Source organism: Callorhinus ursinus, unplaced genomic scaffold, assembly GCF_003265705.2.
Source record: "Callorhinus ursinus isolate GAN/ISIS: 27379988/994484 unplaced genomic scaffold, GSC_fseal_2.0 scaffold25, whole genome shotgun sequence".
In the NCBI taxonomy this organism is placed as follows: domain Eukaryota; kingdom Metazoa; phylum Chordata; class Mammalia; order Carnivora; family Otariidae; genus Callorhinus; species Callorhinus ursinus.
This window is the reverse complement of record NW_027397087.1, coordinates 9764889-9777225: the sequence shown is the minus strand read 5'-3', so window position 1 is coordinate 9777225 and position 12337 is coordinate 9764889. Positions and strand designations below refer to the sequence as shown.

The 12337-nt window shown below is 40.1% G+C and overlaps 1 protein-coding gene across 4 annotated transcripts in view; it reads left to right on the top strand.

Annotated features, from left to right (window-relative positions):
- Positions 1-4764: 4764 nt before the first annotated feature.
- Positions 4765-12337, top strand: part of TTBK2 (tau tubulin kinase 2) — a 150155-nt gene continuing 142582 nt past the window's right edge. For 2 of the 4 annotated variants that reach the window (XM_025884001.2, XM_025884000.2), the window contains exon 1: positions 4921-5296. The gene's annotated coding sequence lies outside the window, so the exon portion shown is untranslated. Of the gene's footprint in view, positions 4874-4920; positions 5297-5843; positions 5974-12337 lie in introns of those variants that run through there. The other 2 variants (XM_073876884.1, XM_073876883.1) reach the window with 2 other exon arrangements.

Sequence of the window (12337 nt, the reverse complement as noted above, 5' to 3'; positions counted from 1 at the left end):
TTCTGAAATTTAAAAAATTATAAAGCTTTTCACAATAAAATAAAGGTTGAAGTTTTCAAAAACACAAATACTTGAGGTAGTTAATACATTTGGCATGAATGTATCTCTGTCAAAATGAGAATGCAGCTGACACTGGCTTAAAGAGACCATGCTCTCAGAGGACCCCAAGGATTTGACTGGCATAGGCTATAGCTTACTGACTCTAGAGCACTATATGTGCTACAAATATTCCTCTTTCAGAGCAGTTATTGCAATGCACTGTAGTAGGATTTACATGTTTGCTGACCCATTGTGAAACAGGGACTGAGTTTATTCATATTTGTTTCCCCCGTACCTAGCAGAGTAGTTGGCATTAATAGGTCCTAAAATTTTTTGTTGAGTGGATTAAGCAAGATTCAAATAGAAACTCGTAAGATTGATGAAAAATTTTAAAAACAGGGCTGTTTCCTAGTTTGTGGAAACACTTGAGCACCAGTCCACTATTGTTCATGTTTCAAAGGCCTGTGCAGTTTTTTTTTTTTTAAGATTTTATTTATTTATTTGACAGACAGAGACACAGCGAGAGAGGGAACACAAGCAGGGGGAGTGGGAGAGGGAGAAGGAGGCTTTCCGCCGAGCAGGGAGCCCGATGTGGGGCTTGATCCCAGGACCCCGGGATCATGACCTGAGCCGAAGGCAGACACTTAACGACTGAGCCACCCAGACGCCCCGGGACTGTGCAGTTTTTAAAAACAGATTTATTGAGCTATATTTCACATACCATACAATCCACCCATTTAAAGTATATAATTCTGAGATTTGTTGTTGAGGTATAATTGACATAACATTATGCTGGTATCAGGTGTACAACATGAGATTTGTTTTTGAAGAGACAGCAAGCAAAAGGGAAGGGGTCACGTTTCCTTGACTTGCACACTGGTTTATACTGTGGTGTTCATGTGTTGTCTTTTTTTTTTTTAAGATTTTAATTGATTTATTTGAGTGGGGGGCGGTCTCCCCACTGAGCACAGAGCTGGACATGGGACCCGGGAAGTGGGATTCAATCTCAGGACCCTGAGATCATGACCCAAACCGAAACCAGGAGTCTGTTGCTCAACCGACTCAGCCATGCAGTCACCCCTGTTGTCCTTTTTTCTTTTTAATTAAAGATTTTATTTTTTGTCAGAGAGAGAGCACAAACAGGGGGAGCGGCAGGCAGAGGGAGAAGCAGGCTCTCTGCTGAGCAGGGAGCCCGATGCGGGACTTGATTCCAGAACCTGAGATCATGACCCCAGCCGAAGGCAGACGCTTAACCAACTGAGCCACCCAGGCGCCCTGTCCCCTGTTGTCCTTTTGATAATGATATAAATAACCCATTTAGATCGTTTCCTGTTTAGATTAGGGGAAAGTTAGAAAGTGGTAAATCAATGGGTGTCTAAAGATGGGTAGAGGTTGCCACAAATGGAGAAAAGGAGAAAGAAAAAGGTTCTCAAATATGTTATTTATTCTGTGCTGGGAGAAAAGAAGCGGTGTTGAAAGGGGCATTATGCTCTGGGTGGGGAATCAGTATAAATCTAAAATTTGCTCATTATCCTTGAAGATGCTCTAAGACTGATCCTAGGATGAGAGTCTCATTCTTTCAGACGCATTTATCCAAGGCAGATATCCCTAGACTTAAATCATTTCTTATTCTATTATTTTCAGAAATCTTACTGTATTAGTTATCAATTGCTGCATGACAAATTGTCCCCCAAAACTGAGTGCTTAACGTAACAGTAAATATTTTTCATATCACATAGTTTCTGTGGGTCTGGATTTGGGGAATGGCTTAGCTGGGTAGTTCTTGACTGGGATAGCTCACAAGATGGCAGTCAAGATGCCAGCTGGGCCTGTAGTCATCTGAAGGCTTGGCTGGGGGTGGAGGATCTATTTTCAAGAATGGTTCATTAACATGGTTGGCAATCTGGTGCTGATTATTGATGCAATGCCTCAGTTCCTTGCCAGGTGGCTACTCCTAAGGGCTGCCTGCTTAAGCATCCTGCTTTATGGCAAATGGCCTCCCTGTAAGTAAGTGATCCAAGAGAACATAAAGCAGAAGCTGTGAAGTCTTTCATGACCTAGTTTTGGAATTTACACACCATAATTTCTGAAAAAGTTTATTAGTTACACAGGTCAGCCCAATTCAGGGACTACACAATGGTGAAGATACCAGGAGGTAGGGATCATTGTGGGCAATCTTAGAGGCTGGCTACCGCATTTATTTTTAAAAACCCTCACAATAGCTAGCTAGCTAGCTAGCTAGCTATCTGATAAAGGATTCCTGAATTCTAGTACCAGCTCTTAGAGGCTGGCTACCACATTTATTTTTAAAAACCCTCATGATACATAGATGATAGATAGATGATAGATAGATAGATAGATAGATAGATAGATAGATAGATAGATAGATAGTTAGATAGATCTCATAAAGGATTCCTGAATTCTAGTACCAGCTCTTGAATAATACATTACCTGGCCATTTATCCTAACTGAAAAAATACCTCTTGGGACAGCCCAATACTTCTTAAATGGAAAAGATCAGAGTAAAAGGGAGACTTGGGAAACTGTTTTCCTTGAGCAGTTCAATATCCCAGGATTCCCACTCCTGTGGCAATAACTTTCACTATATATTCAATCTTACACTTCCTACTCTGAGATATACTACTGCCCTATTCTCAAGATCCTCATCACAGAACACTTCCCTCTGCACTGCATTAAAATAAAAATTCATTCTTGATATACAGCTACTGGATTGCTTTCTCACATACTCTTCTATTTATCCTACCCTTCATGGATTTGCAAATGGAGTTGGTTATAAAATAACAATCAGAAGAATAATCATCTGTCCATATTTGGAGAATCCAGCTATCTACTGATACATTTAAAATAAATAAAATAGTAATTCTGTGACTACATCAATCACAATCTTTACCAGGGTACCTGGGTCGGTCAGTCGGTTAAGTGACTGGCTCTTGATTTCGGCTCAGGTCATGATCTTGGCTCAGGTCATGATCTCAGGATTGTAAGATTGAGCCCCCCTGTCCCCAGGCCTCTGCCGTGCTGAGAGTGGAGCCTGCTTATGATTCTCTCTCTCCCTCTCCCTCTGCCCCTCCCCAGCCCCCCAGCCCCAGCGGGCACACACACACACACACTCTCTCTCTCCCCTCTCTTAAACAAACAAACAAACAAACAAACAAACAAAAACCTTATCCATGATAGCAGAGATTATATCTGGGTAGCTTGAAGAGAACACTGTATTTGCTGAGTGAAAAATATTCTCTTTGAATAGAGAATAGCTATTTGAAATATTGCTAGGCATAATTTCAATGAATCTGGACTTTTTTCCCTATAAACTTCTTTAATTTTAAAGAAAAGCATTTGCAGAAACCCTAATCCCTTCCAATTCAAATTATTTGCCCAGCCAATATTGTGAAGTGAACTATATTCTGTTAGACAAAGTGATGGGAAAAACAACTTGTGGTTTTAATCAGTGGAAAGGAAACAATTTGGCATCTTCTTTAAGTTTGAATAGAACAAGATGAGCTGCATCATCAATTGCCTTTAATGTACACTTTGTCCTGTTTTTCATCCAAGGATCTAGACATGACAGTCGAGGTATCTGCTGTTTTTTAAAGAATGTCGAGAGGCTGTGGCATTTCCTGAACAAGAAGAAACAGATTCTATAACAGTTCAGAGACTGAATATAGGATTTATATTTAACCTTTCCATACTCTTAATCAGCTTTAATCATAATGTCACTTGAGTGAAGAGAAAGATTTAAAGTAATACGAAGCTCACAAGTCATTATTTTCAGTCCCTGGCCGACTCCTGGGAGTCATTTTGATTATTAAGTAAAAAAAGCATTGGGCACAGGAGTAAACTTAAGAGACCTGAGTTTTGGTTCTGCCAGTACTTAGTTTTATAGCCTTGGAAAATTGTTAAATCCCTTTGAGACTTTTCTTCTGTAAACTGGTGGGTGAGGATGGGAGCAGTTTAATCTTAAGGTTTACTCTTCACCAAAGAGCTTGACACAGTCAACACCTAATACAAATTTATCCCACACAACCTCATTGCTCTGCTCTCCTCGCTTTTCCTTGAAAGTCTTCGAGGGACTCCCGCGTTCCCGCGCTTAGATTCCCATACTGGTGCTCGCAGGGGATGCTCATTGAACCCTTTGCTGGGCGTGTTTTAAAAAGGGAAGTAAATCTCATTGTCCATGGGTTGCACAAACCGTAAGGATACTTCGGGCTCCAGGCTGGTATTCTTTTCTGGATGTCTCCGTCCCCTTTCCTCCTTATACCTTTAGGCCTCTCCCTAGTGATTAGCTTCATGTCAGGCGGTTCTGGGGACAGCGCCAGTTTGTCAGATCCTGGCAGCTCCGGTTCTGAGGAGGTGGCATGGTAGGGCCTCACGATTTGGGGCCCTTCTTCGTGACTGTCTCAGTGTGTAAATTCGTAATGTAACAACGCATTTCCGATTTTCTTCCAAAAAGCCCAATCCTGGGGTCACAATCATGCCCCTATAAGCAAGTTAACTACTGAGCTAGGAGGACACCACTGTGCCTCAAGCACTAGTCTCAGAAGCTCTACTTCTCGACTCCGGACCGGCGGGCAGTTGCGGCTGTTGCTGGAACTACAAGGCCCAGAATTCCTGCGCACATGCGCGCTGCCATTGTGATGCTCCTTTCCCGGTAACTCGCCCTCTCAGGCAAACCTGAAGATAGCGGCAATTCTCCGGTGGGGGGCGGAGACGCTCCCGGCCTGACTCTCCGCCCACTTCGTGATAGGCAATGGGACCAGCCAACCGACGTGGCGGACCCGGGACGCGCTCTCCAATCAGCACCTGTGGCGGAGAGGTGGGCGTGCGTACTGGGAGGACAGGTGGGCTAGGCTGTGTCGGGTTGCGAAGGGGGAGAATAACGTCGGGTCGGGTCAGCGGGCGCTGCAGTAGTCGCCGCAGCGGCGATGGGAGCGGTGGGGACGAGGCGGCGGCGGCGGCGGCAGGAGGAGGAACGGGGGCTGGCACAACAGCAGCGGCTGGGGGCGGCCAGCAGCAGCATTAACAGCAGCCGCCGCCGCCGCCAGTAAACGCGGACGGTACCCGAGGGGACTACCAAGCCGGCCGGCCCTCGAAGCCGCGCTCGGGTCCCGCCGCAGTTGGCGGCGGGGGATGGGCAGGCGGCGGCGGTCCCACCTGCTGAGGGTTGATCTCTGCGGGTCCTGGCCCTGAGCTGGATCCGAGCCCTCCGCCCGAAATCCCTGCGTCCGCCACGGCCCAGGTAGGACACACCCCCCCGAACCCCCAGGGCACTGCTGGGGTGCCCCGGGCGCCGCCCTCCCCCAGTCCTGACCCCCTCCTCCGGCCGCACCCCTAGCGGAGTGACCGACCCTGGTGCGGAGGGGAAGTGTACGAGAGACTCCTCGGTCGCTGCCCACGCCCTGGGCTTGTGCCAGATCTAGTCACTCCACCTCGGAGACCTTCTGCTTCTGCCCCCCCTTTCCCCGAAAGCTTGTGCCCGGTTTCCCGAGAAGCTTTTGGTGTCTTCACTGAACTTGGAGGGTCACGAAGCTTCGTCTGTTTCTCTCTCTGTGGGTGACCCACATATTACTTGTATTCATGCTGTTTCTGGTACCAGGACTGAACACAGAGGATTCTCAGGATACACCGAGCGCTTCTTTCGCACCCCGCTTCCCCAAATATAATAGAAGGGGGCATGGGACTATACAGTGTTCGCTGTGTAGTAACGACGATGAAGGCCATGACTTTTTGGTACTTAAGGTTCGAAGTAATGACCTGAGGGATTTGCCCGTCATTTGCCTTGACTAAGATGATGTGAGGGACAAAAGACTCCACACATATGTAATGTCAAATCAGGGAAGTAAATAATCCACTGGGATGCCAGGATACTTTATGGCACAGTGAAGTTAATTTTGTTTCAGCGTGGCAGCATTAGAGGTAAAAATGACATTGAGTTGTACTTTGCTTTGAATTAAAGTTGATAGGTGGCAGCAATCCCGGTATTAACTCTTCTCATCCTTAGCTTTAAGAAATTGTTCTTTCTTTGAACATTAGAGAGGGCAGTTTTCTTATAACCTGTGTGTTATGTAAAGATGTTCTGGTATTCAGTAGAAATTGAGATTTTGTATGCATATATGAGGATCACATTATTATGAATGGGCGCATGTACATACACAGGGAGGATCCACTCAGTGTGTTTTGTTACAGTGTTTGGTTCTGAGCCCTTACTTAATAACAGTTGCATTGGTTTCTAAACACTGATTTCCCAGATTAGACCACAAAGATGTGTTTGCTGTTTTCTTTTGGCTAAATAGAATAGAGTAACGTTCTGTTTTGGGGAAAGGGGAAACAGGAGATTGATTTTAGAGTATTGAGGAAATTGAACGCCATGTATTTCTTATAAAGAAGTAATGATGACAAATATTAATAATATGAATAGTCTTGAAGAATTAATATTAACTCTAGAAATTTTTCAAATAATAAGGACTTCCATGGCATATTGCAGTCTATCAAATTGAAAAGATACCAAAAGGAATATTTAATTTAGATGCTTATGTTTTCCTGTATGATACATTTTTATCAAGGCACTGAAAGCGATGTTTGAAGCATGGTTATGAAGGAAAGTTTCTCTAGCACTTTTCCTTTATGATAGAATATTAAGAAATGTTTTTCCTCTTTCAGTGTTAGACATATAAAGGAAATTGAAGTCCCTAGCTTCTTTAACTTAACTTCTAATATTAAATTGAAACAAATTTGATCTTCAGTAGGGGGCTAAGAATAATATATCTCACTCATTATCTTGTACTATGGTTAATACATAACTTAGTGAATTCTCTATTGTACTGCATAGGACTTCAGATTTTGTGTCTTTTTTGACTTTAAAAAATACTGATTATTTTAATGCCTTAGGAAATCTTCATGAGATTAGGCTCATTTGCTTTAGCAAATTGAACTCAATTATGTAGGACTTCAGATATCTTTAAATGTAGTGTTGGAAGTGAAGTTTGTATAATTTAGACAATTTTGAAGGTATTTTACATAAAAAATGCACTAAAATGTGAGAATTAGTGATAGATTGTTGGTTTTTCAATGTAAACGAATGTTATGGAGCTGAGTTCACTATCATCATGGAATTTAACTTTGGCAGGGGCAGTCAATTCTTTGTTTTATAACTTTAAAAAGTAATATATAGAGATGAGAACTTGACTGCCACTCGAGAGAGACTTTGACCTGGAGCCACCCAACCAAGACACTCTTAGATTCCTAATCCTCAGAAACTCTGTGAGTTAATGAATGTTTGTTGCCTTAAAAAAAAAAAATACATAAGGGAAAAGGTTTAATGACCATATTGAACTAGTGTGGGCTGAATTGATTCACAAAATAAAACAGGCTTTGAGAATTAATGGAGAATGTAGCTTACTTCCTTCCCCACTTAAAAAAAAACTCCTATAGAAAAATTCTTTAGGGGTGCCTGGGTGGCTCAGTCAGTGAAACTTCCTACTCTTGATTTCAGCTCAGGTCGTGATCCTCAGGGTCATGAGATCCAGCCCTGTGTCAGGCTCCACACTGAGAAACAGGCTCCATGCCTGTTTAAGATTCTCTTTCTCCCACTCCCTCTGCCCCTCTCCCACTTGTGCTGTCTCAAAAAAAAAAAAAAAAAAAAAGAAAGAAAGAAAGAAAGAAAAGAAAATTATTTTATAGACATGTGGTAAGCAACTTTACAATTTGAGCATATGGGGTACCTGGCTGGCTCAGTGGGAAAAAATGCAACTCTTGATCTCAGGGTCATGAGTTTGAGCCCCATGTTGGTCTAGAGATTACTTTAATAAAACTTTAAAATAAATCCTTAAAAAAAACAATTTGAGCATGTGTTACTCAAAAATATTCTAGTAATATATTTTTTTTCTTTTTGCTCTTTTTGAGGTTTTTTGAGAAATACTCAAAATATAGCTGGAGGTTTGTCAGTTTATTTGATTAGTAATATTGCAGGACATCTTCAATATTTTTAAATTTTTGAAATTAAACATTTTTGTTATTCAGTATATTGTAAACAATAGTGATGGCGGTGGTAGATTCCCCACCCCCCAGGCTTTAGTGGCTAGAATCCTTGTGTTGAAAATACTTTTATAGCTTTTATTCTATAAAATACTCAGTGTTTCAGGTTAAATGTCTTATTTCCATGTTTGATACGAGAGCCTTTAAGTCTATATGAAAAAGTTGAGGTTTTTAGAACTGAATTTTCAGCTGGTAGAACATGTGACTCTTTTTTTTTTTTAATACTTCATTCATTTGAGATACAGAGAGAGAGAGAGAGAGCGTGAGCAGGGAGAGAGGCAGAGGGAGAGGGAGAAGCAGGCTTCCCACCGAGCCAGGAGCCCAACGTGGGGCTTGATCCTGGGACCCTGGGATCATGACCTGAGCCGAAGGCAGACGCTTAACCATCTGAGCCACCCAGGCACCCCAAAGAGCATGTGACTCTTGATCTCGGGGTTGTGAGTTTGAGCCCCATGTTGGGTCTAGAGATTACTTAAAAAAACAAAAGTCTTCAAAATACAGATTGAAATTAAATTATGTACATAATGTGAATGTCAATTTTGCCAGACCATTTCATCTTTTAAACAGGTGATTTTTTAAGCAGATTTCTTGGTATATATTTATTTATTTTATATGACTATGGTAGACATAATTATTCTTCTTTTTGTAATTATTTTATATGTTTTTTTTTAAGATTTTCTATTTATTTATTTGACAGAGAGACAGCAAGAGAGGGAACACAAGCAGGAGGAGTGGGAAAGGGAGAAGCAGGCTTCCTGCCGAGCAGGGAGCCTGATGCGGGGCTCAATCCCAGGATTCTGAGACCAAGACCTGAGCCAAAGGCAGTCGCTTAACTGACTGAGCCACCCAGGCGCTATAAAAAAGTCTATTTTATATGTTCTTGATTCTTAATTGAACATACAGTACTTGTAAACTTTTGCAAACATTCTGAAATTTTCCCCATGTTTTGTTTTACCTTTGTAGATAAGATTCTTGATGTTTTGGGATGTTGATAGTTCCTTTTTATTGTATTATGAAATTTGCTTTCACTTTGATTAGAGTAAAGCTTCCCATGGTAAAAAAAATGAAGTGTTCTTTGAAAAGAATCTGAGGTGTTTTAGTGTTTTCTGAAGAAGGGGGGGTGGTAGCTTCTTGGCTCCCTCTGGTAAGCTGTCAAGATTTAACCTAACCTTGTTTTAAGCATCAGTATTTTTTTTTTACAGAAAATTTGCATCTTTATTGTAAATAAGAATCAGTATTTTTAAATGTTTGAATTAGAAAACTTACTTGCCATTGTATGTGTTTCTACCAAAATGCTTTTTATCATTATTTTGTTTTGTTTATTCATTGACATATGTAGTTGATACACAATGTTACATTAGTTTCATATGTACACAACTCTATATGTTATCTTGTGCTCACCACAAGTGTAGCTACCATCTGTCACCATACGATGCTATTACAGTACCATTCACTGTATTCCCTATGCTGAACCTTTTTTCCCATGACTTATTCCATAACTGGAAGCCTATACCTCCCACTCCCCTTCACGCATTTTGCCCGTCCCCCATGTGGCAATCATCACTTTGTTCTTTGTATTTATGGGTCTGTTAATGCTTTTTTGTTTATTTGTTTGTTTTGGTTTTTGGATTCCACATATAAGTGAAATCATATGGTATTTATCCTTTTCTGTCTGAATTATTTCACTTAGCAAAATACTCCCTAGGTCCATCCATGTTGTCACAAATGGCAAGATCTCATTCTTTTTTATGGCTGAATAATATTCTATCATGTATATATACCACTTTTTCTTCATCCATCTATGGATGGACACTTGGGTTCCTTCCTTTTATCCTTGTCTTTTTTTCTTTCTGCAGTTTCTAGGTAATTGCCTTTTTTAAAAAGTGATTTTGCATCGTTTCGCTTGTTTATCTCAATACTGTATTTTGTCTGACAGTTTTCCGCTGTGTTGCATATTATGTATTAAGTTTGGGAAGCCCCTCTTTCTTTTTTTCTTTGATCCACTAAGGGCTTCAGTTTCTAAAATACTTCAAAAATGGTTTTATCAACATTTCCCAATGGCCAAGAAGGCAGAGATGAGGGGGAGGACATAGGAAAAAATGAATAGCTAAAGAGACTCCTGCCTCTCATGAAATTTGATTTGAAAAAATCATCTGGAAACTAATTCGTATGGTAGATAGTAAACTAGATTAGGACTTCAATTCTGCTACATTTATTTAGCACTTAAAAAATTCAACATGTCCAAGACAAAAGTCAGCCCTCTTTCAAGTGCTTTAATTCTACAAACGAAGGTATTACTATTTAATCAGTCACCCAAACTCAAAAATCTCATTATGTATATATGTTTTGGCTTCCTCTTTCCCCTGGTTCTACTTGCACAAAATCTCTCCTTTTCATTTCCCTTGCTACCACCTTAATGTAGTAGTCTTTCTGCACCTCATTATCTCTCCTTAGAACTATTTTAATAGCTTTATCCATTCGTTCATTAAATATTTGTTAAGCATCTACTGTGTTACTATGCTAGGGGTTAGAGATTTGGCAGCGAAAAGGACAAAAATAATGTCACTTTTGGAGCTTACAATATAGGGAGGGCAATCTGTTGTAGAGTAAGGAATTACAGGTGTTCCAAGCATCATGAAGAGAAAATGCATGAACGTATTTACAGACAGACCTAACAGTCTCGGAAGTGAGTTCAGGGAAGTAGTCTTCTGTTTTGTCACCCACAGTTTATTCTACATTCTCTACCAGATTCAGAGGTTAGTAGATAATATTATAGGTGTAAGCAGTTAAATAATTAAAAATAATAAATAATATTTTTAATAATTAAATTTTTAATAAAAAATTTTAATAAGAAAATGCTCACACAACTTTTGAAACAGCTTCAGACAAAATCAGAATGCCAGAACACTTTGAAAAAATTGGTCCTACAGAGTCCATGTCTTCCTCCAATATGAGTTTCTACTTTGGGTTCTCCCAGGCTTCAATTGCTTGAGTATTGACAGAATTCCTGTTATGTTTCACATTCTCTGCTTGAACTTCAGAAATTAGGACTAGGCATTACCAGTAGGAGGGTATGTATGGTTATAAGAAAGGTCTTCCAGGTAAGTAGAGAATTCTCTTAGCTAGAATCTAGCAGTTTATAGGTGAGTTATTAAATGTATAAGTAGGGGCGCCTGGGTGGCTCAGTCGTTAAGCACATCTGCCTTCGGCTCAGGTCATGATCCCAGGGTCCTGGGATCGAGCCCCGCATTAGACTCCCCTCTCAGCGGGAAGCCTGCTTCTCCCTTTCCCACTCCCCCTGCTTGTGTTCCCTCTCTCTCTGTGTCTCTCTCTGTCAAATAAATAAATAAAAATCTTAAAAAAAAAATGTATAAGTAATTAGGATAATTTGAATATCTTTATAAGTTTAAAATATATAATGCATTTATCAGAAAAAAAATCCCTTATCATATGCTGGCACCTAATTTTGGATTAGAAAATAAGGTTAGTAGAGCCATTAACCTCTTTAATAAATGCTTACAAAATAAATGAATATAAACTTAATTATGCATCAAGATGAGATTTGAATGTATTATCATTTCTACTGTAACATATCATAGGACCTTAGATTACTTAATCACTTTTCACCTCAGTTTTGCATTTTTAAAAGGAGAAATTAATATACTTAAAGTATAATTAACAATGGAGATCATTACAGGGAAGTTTTCTGTATTGATATTTTTTCCTTTGTCGTAGTGGGAAGATCATAGATATAATGCTTTGTTTGGTTGATACGGTTACAGAAGATTTTACCCAAGGAATGGTCTTGTTGAGTGTTTTCATTACAATCTGGACATCTAAGTTACACTGTACTTTCTATAGTTGTTAGTGTTGTAGTCAGGGAGAATAGAACTAGATTGTTTACATTTTTATCCTGTTGTCAGTAACTGTAACCATACTGACTTGTAAAGTTTCTCTTTAAAATAGATACTTTACTTTCTTGAATATATTTATTGAACCCAGAAAGATTCCATGCTGCTGGAAGTGTAATTTACCTCCTGTAAAAGTTTAGAAGGAACATTTGAAGTATGGGTGGTTACTAAATGTTCCTTTCCTTTTGCTATTAGCAAATAGGGTTATTCACAAATCGTCATCACTTTTAATAACCCTTTAGAGAGGCTCTTGCTAAAACCTGTGGGGTAAAACAAAAACAAAATCCCATGGGTTTTATCCAATTCTTGACTCTTATTTCTTTTGTTTACATTAA